We start from the raw sequence: 7,300 nt of genomic DNA on the forward strand, positions 1-7,300 counted from the left end.
GTTAATTATTCTGGCTGCTAGCTAAAACCGGGCACACGGGACTGGCGAACCTTCTGGCTGCTGGGAGCAGCGGCGAGAGGAGGAGCGCTGCCAGCGTGAGGACGAGCGGGCGATGGCGACGCTTGCAACCTATGGCTGAACTGGAGGTAACTCGCTAGCGGATCGATAACCCGCCGAAGGTTCCTGAACGGCTGCGGTATCGCACGAAGCCCCGGTTAGCGATTAAGGCTCCTAAGCGGCTGCGCTCGCTTGCAGGGCGCCGAGCGGCCGCGCCGGCTGGTGTCGTAACTAGCTGCAGGCTGCTTGCAGCMGAAAAAAGGAAAAGAGAATAAAAGCCAAGCAAACTTCCTCTGGTTATTATTGCACTTTTAAAACCCGTACCTAAGGAGGGAGGGGGCTGGAGGTGCCTGATGAGTTGTCTCAGTGATTTGCAAGGCAGCTATGCTTTTGCAGGTCGGCTCGGGGCCTTGCAAGAATGAATGTGTTTGCAGACAATGAGAGCGAATTTAGCAGTGATCGATGCAAACGGGGAACGCTGTCATTGCCTAACGCAGCAGTTATTAACCGCTCCAGCCCGCCAAGCAGAGCCAAAAGTGCGTTTCAAACGGTACAGAAACTACACAAAAATACTCTGCGAGCAAGGAGCCTGGAGCTCTCGCTATGTAACTTTTAATCAAATTCAATTTAAACAGTGTTTCTGTGCAGCTGGGGACCGGGGCAGGGGGGTGGCTGAGTTTGGGATTTTTACGTGTGTGTTTCCAAGGCCCACAAGCCTGGTTTATGAGCCTCCTGCTTGAGCTTTGTGCTTGGCGTAGGGAGAAGGCTCGCTGCGGCTTCCCTTCTGCTTTATCGCCCGGCTGTAACCATGAGAGAAAGGAAACTAAAATGTCACGGACTTCCATAAAGTCACGTTATAAAAAGTGATTAAAAAAACTGATTCATATAGCAAATGCCTGGTGTCGAGGTATTTTGGCGTACAATTATCAAATGTTCTAAAAATCATTAAAATCATAATGTAACGTGGGCTGTAATCATCAGGGTAAATGGATTCCTTAGTATAGATATATTTTGTAGTATTAAAATTGTGCATATTAGATTTGATCAGTTTATCTGTAAATACCCTCATTTAATATATTTCAAAATGTATGTGTGACTCCCTTTTCCTTTCTTCTACGCCAATAACCATTCCATGTTTCAGCTTTATTTTAAATCAACACTTCAAATAATTGAAATGGCAATTAAATCATATTTACCATCTAATAAAGATTTTAAAATAAAATGACTTGAGTCTTTACTTAGTGATATAAAATATGTATTGTAATAACTCTCATAGGTGGCTCTCWTAACAAAGGACTACATGAATAATGTGATTAACATTTTAATTTCCCTTGATGTTTGTATATAACAGTATACTTATGATATCACTAAACCTATAACTAAGGAATAGAAAAATTTTTAACAGTGAAAGAGTCTGAAAGTAGAGGAAAACTACCCCAAATATTTTGAACTTTCCTGTTCTTTTGGCAACTCGTAACTTTTTCTGATGCAGCTTAAAAGACAGCCCACAGGATCAAAATGTTCTTGCTATTTTCATAGTAAAATAAAGATTATGACTTTTATATAATTTTTATTACAGCACCTAGCAAAATGGAATCTCAGTCCCTAACCTGGGCCTGACCACTGCAGTAATACAAATAATATTTAATAAACAGCTTTTACAAACATACAGTCCACCTAGCTGTTGCATTTTGTAGTTCATTTTACAGATGAAAAGTGATGATTTTATTTTTTTTGGTTGGTTGGTTGTGGCTTAACATGTAAGTCACACTGGCCGCAAGAGGAGATGCGGAATTATTTTTGCTTGGTGATGCTTGTTGAAATGAGTTTAAAGAATTTCTGCAGCAGTAAAAAATACTCCATTAATTTTTCAGACATATTCTAACAAATTTTTCCTGTTGCCATTCAGCGGAGGATGTTTTTGTTATGTACACAAGCATGAAAAAATATTCTTATCTTTGAATTTTTACAATCTTAAATGCTATGCTTTCAAATGATTCCTTTTGTGTATTCTTGTCACCTTACATTATTCTTAAATAAAACTACATCAATTTTGCTTTGTCACTGAGATAATGCTTTTTATGGGATATTTCTATTTTGAAAATTCTTCATTAAAAAGAATGTAATGAAATTATTTTCCTTCAGATTTAACTGTTAGAGTAAAAAGAAAATCTCATAGATTATTTTAATCTGATAATTTGTTTGTTTTAACATCTGATAGTTTCTTGATTTACCTACTCTTTCTGCAGATGTTAAGCATTCCAATGTTTTATTTGTGGCTTTTAAATGTGAAGATTCACAAGTGTTCACTAAAAATAATTTTGTATAAAAGCAAGAATAAAGTTTAATAGATTTTGCTGTTATAAAGTTGGSATGTAAAATTTACAGTCACGTATGGACTAAGTCAAAATTTATTTTTTTGCCCTACTTGGCACTTTGTCCTGATTTTTTTTTCCCATTTTTTTTTGTTTACCTCAAAGGTGTTCATCAGTCTTAAGTGTCCAAGTACAGGTATGTTAGAGATAACTCTCTTGAATTACTGGTCACTTTTTGAGAAATAAGAACATAATATCTTTGATTTCTTCTTGATTTTTGTGTATCTTGATACAGTTTCTTTATTATCATTATTATTATTTGTCCGCCATAATACTTGATATTGCTTAGCAGTATAGCTTAATTTCTTGCAACATTACTTGAAACTTAATGGCTGCACTTCCCAGTATGAAAATACTTTCTGGTTTTTTGTTAAATCTGACATTTAGAGTCTGTAAATCAAGTGACAAGTTGAACAATTTAGCTTCATACTACTTAAATATTTGAAGCATTGTATTTGGGGATGTGTTGTTTGAGAACAGTATTAAACATTGACTATACTTTCCTTTTTTTTTTCTTTTTTTTTTCTTCTCAAAGCATAAGTATCATGACCAGTTGCTTGCCTTTTTGTGGCTGTTGGTTCTCATTCTTGAAACTAACCATTAATTTTTCAGGAGTGAGAAGAGTRATTTTACTTGTGAAGCCAGCCAACATTTTTTTGTTACTGTGTATATGAAGTATCTGCAAGAAGGACCAAATTTGCCAAAAMACAAGTAAATTCCTTCCACATTTCTTAATGATAATTATATTGTAAATTATTATTTATAATTACAATATAATTAACTAGCTTCCTATCAAAATGGTCATAAATATTCACTTGTTTACACTTTGTGCCAAGAATCTATTCCTTTTGCATTGGTAACTTAGATGAACTTTCAGCTTACACACTGGCTAAGCATTTGGTAGATTCCACCCATATCAGATATTAAATACTGAACTGTTTACTTTAATTCTTTACTTCTTTTTCCTTTATCGATACACCCATTACCACAGAACTCGGATGTTCTTCCACTCAAACCGAAATACACCATTTCATGTTTTACTTTCTCCTGCCTGTTGGCAAAAAAAATTTGTATTACACAGACTACCATCGATATTTACAAACATTTTTGTAAAAGCATACAAATAGCTTAACCCCTGACAAAGAAGTTTCTAAATATTCTTACCATGTGTGGGTAGAAGAGTAAAGCAAAATTAAGTTACTTATGAAAATAATAATTCATTTTTTAATAAATAACAAACTTTGAATCTACCATCAAGCTGTTAAAACTGCATCTATATGTCATTTAGTTTGAGCAGCAAATGAATCTAGATAAAATTCATCAAATAACCCTAAACAACGCTTTAGTCGGCTGTTACCCAAATAAATGTGAATTGAACCTACAATAACATTCTTTTGGTTTCACTGTTACATCTTTGAGTGAATACAGAAAACTTCCATTATCAAGAGAAATTAAGAATTAGAGCTATGTAATTCCTACAAAATACTCCTACTGAATAAAGTAATTCTGTTGTTTTATTTAAGGGTTTGTGGGGTTTTTTTGTTTGTTTTTTGGGGGTTTTCTTTTTTAAGTCATGTAGTTTGTGCTCCAGTGTTTTGTAAAAGACTTTCAATTGAATTTACTGGATCAGTTTGACAGGACAACTTTGTATGTGGAATACATTCCCTAATTGTCCAAAGAAATTTAAGAAAAAGATTTAACTGCTGTACTTAATTGTTCAGTATTGCACTGTTCTTTACAGAGAATCTTGGATATTTGCCACTTTCAGTTTCACATCCATTTGAGGCCTCCAAGGGTATTTGAAAATTCTAAGGATTATTTTTTTTAAGTGTTACTTTGAAAAAAAAATTATTTACAAGCTACATTTTAGAGGAGATCTACTCCATAATTAATATTGAGTAGGAAAAAAAAAATGTTTACTATGTTGCTTTAGAGACTGGCAGTTATTTTGTTAGGTCATTGCTTCTAGAAAACTTTTGAAAACATTTGCTGTTACTATACCTGCTAGCAAAGATAAATTCTTTTTAATTAAAATATGCTGTTGTTAAGCAGAAGAAACCCAGTACTGCATTTTAAATCTAAGTGACAAATTCTGTTTGAATTAATAGCATAAATTGCAAAGTTTACCAATAGACACATTTTAATAGCGYCTTTCAGTGACTAATCATTTATCCGTATGTTTTTCAAAATGAAAAGATAGATTTCTGTTTAACTAAGTTTGAGGGCCATTTTGTGAACTGAGATTTGGCCTAGTAGAAATGCAACTTGTAAAAATACAGATGAGGGTTTGGCTGWTCAGAATGGGGCTGGTTATCAGTCGCTTTGGTATAGATTTGGAATTTCTCTGAARCTAATACAGTGGACTGGTACAGATTTACATCAGTATGGTAACTTGAAAGATTCTGTCATAATGCGTATAGTGTGATATAATTGTTAATATGTAATTACAAGAAAGTGGAAGGAAAACATTTAAATGTTTACAGACACCCAATATGCAATTTAGATAAAAACAGAGGAGATAATGAGAAGAATGAGGGAGACCTACCTAGACAAGATATGGGCAAAACAATGCTAACTAAAATTTGATGTTATACTCAAAATCCTCTGCTGAAAGGAAGAGATAGTCATGCTCTTTCTGGGGTCCTAAATCAATATAAGAAAAAAAGCTGGACTCAAGAAACAGTAGTAAATCTTTTACGAAGACCTATTTATAATATATTCTAAAATTAAAAATACAGGATTTTTTTTCTAGAACTCTAATATGAAACCAAAGACACAAACAAGTGATGCACTGTGTTTTGGAATACTATGTCAATTTTTTTACCTTATTGCAAAAGAATTAAGAGTTCAGAGAGAAGGAAAATAGTTAAGATGAAAGAAGAAATATTCTAATTATTAAAATTATTCTAAGAGCAAGCAAACTGAATAAATTATTTGAAGGAAGTAATATCAAAAATACAGAATACAAAATACATGTTAAGGAGATGAAGCAGGATCTTCTGAAAACTCTAGGATACAGTTCAAGAACAAAAATCGGTGAAAGATTCCAACTCAAAATGTTGTTTTTTCTCCTATCACAAAATATAGTCATCCTGTCTCTACTTTTGCCTCCAAAATCACTCAAGCAAAGATTTTAGTAGACTTCAGAAGAACCGATATTTATACTGATATGAATATCCAGTGACAGTCCAAGCACAGGACTAGACGGCTCATTAGTGTGCTCCAATACAGCCTTGCTGTGTTGCTAGCTTTACGACAACAGTTTTTCCTGAGTGTTTCCCTCTAATGTTGTTCCACGTTCCATTCAGAGCTGTGAATTTCTACTTCTCTGTAGCAGAGATACCTGCTTTCCCCGAAACAGTAATGATGTAGTGCAAGTAGTACCAAACTTTGCACTTAGAGTAAAGGTTTTACTGCTGTTAGCATGGAATCATTTGGCTGACAGTGCCTACGTTGAGTAGTGTGTGTGATTTGTCAATCATCCATGACATACACATCACTGAGAGTCTCATCTCCACTTATTGTTCAGTCTTTTGAGAAAATTCTGAGCTGTTGATCCAGATTTCTTAATGTTTTGTTTTGTATTTGTATTCCTCTGTAGCGTACACTTGGTGCCTTAAAGGATTTTTTTTTTCTTTTTGAGTTTGCCTGGACCTACGGCAGCAACGTTCTGGTTTACCAGGTAGGCATGGTTTACTAATTGAGATATAAGCTGTGTGAGGTAGCTGCTGATTTAAAATCATGGACTCAATCTCTTGATTTTACAGATATCAGAGTACAGGAGACAGTAAGCGTGATTAGACCACAGATGACCCTTGTACCCCATGAAGCCATTAGGTGTTTTGTTTGCTTCCTCGTTTTTAACCTGCTACTAATGTAAACTGGAGACTTGCATGTGTGCTTCTCTTTTCCCAGGTGAGGACTCACTACAAGGTTAAAAGATTGTGCTCACTGTAGCCCAATTAATCTTGAGTTATTCCACGCAGAATGGAGCAGCTTAAATAGTGGAGACAAGGAAGAACCCGTTTTCAAGGATATCTAGCCAGGTAGCTGGACCACGCGCTTAGGAGGCGCGGATTACGGTTTTCCTCTTTCCCGTGGAAGAATTTGAGCTGAACTTAGATCTTCCGCACACAGACCTGATTGGAATAAAACTACACGGCTGGCGGAGAAAAGGCACAGCTGCTGTTCGGCTCGGGCCCAGGCTGGTCAGTGCGCTCCGCGAGCGCTTGACGCCTGGGGCTTGCAGGACAAGCAGGGGATTTGTGGACGCCGGGTTAGTTAGAATAGGCAGCTTTGGGTACAGTCAGAAGTCTTAGACACCCAGACGCTTTTACAGTTGGAAAATTAGGTATCTACGTTTTCAACTTGGGCATCCAAAAATTATTTTATAGTTATACTGTTACACATATTCTCACCTAGCTTTGGGTCAGTTTATCACTGACAGGAGTTCATTCAACAAGATTTGGAGTGGCGGCATGCTACTAGGTTGTTGTTTGTTGAAGCTCAGACCTCAAGATCAAGTAAAAACCACGGAACTGAACTTCATCTTCCAGTATTTTTCAGTGTGACTAATTGCCTCTCAGTAGGCCTGTGTAAGTAAAGCCCTGAATAATGTTTAAACTCGATCAATTAATATTAAAAAAAAAAGAGATATATATGCACTAAATTAATTTAGTTTGTGACCAGAATAACAAACTCCAAAACTAGAACCATGTAAAAATAAATGCTTGGGTATTTCTTGAACAGCTCAATTTAGTCTTTGTAAGACATCTTGTTTTTTGTATGTAAGTTTGGAAGTGCTTTAAAAGACAAATGTCTGTATGGCATTAATTTAACCTTCCACCTAACAACTGCTTTAAATTYGA

The sequence above is a fragment of the Rhea americana genome, unplaced genomic scaffold, assembly GCF_003343005.1.
Source record: "Rhea americana isolate MKP2758 unplaced genomic scaffold, rheAme1 scaffold_45, whole genome shotgun sequence".
NCBI classification, from domain to species: domain Eukaryota; kingdom Metazoa; phylum Chordata; class Aves; order Rheiformes; family Rheidae; genus Rhea; species Rhea americana.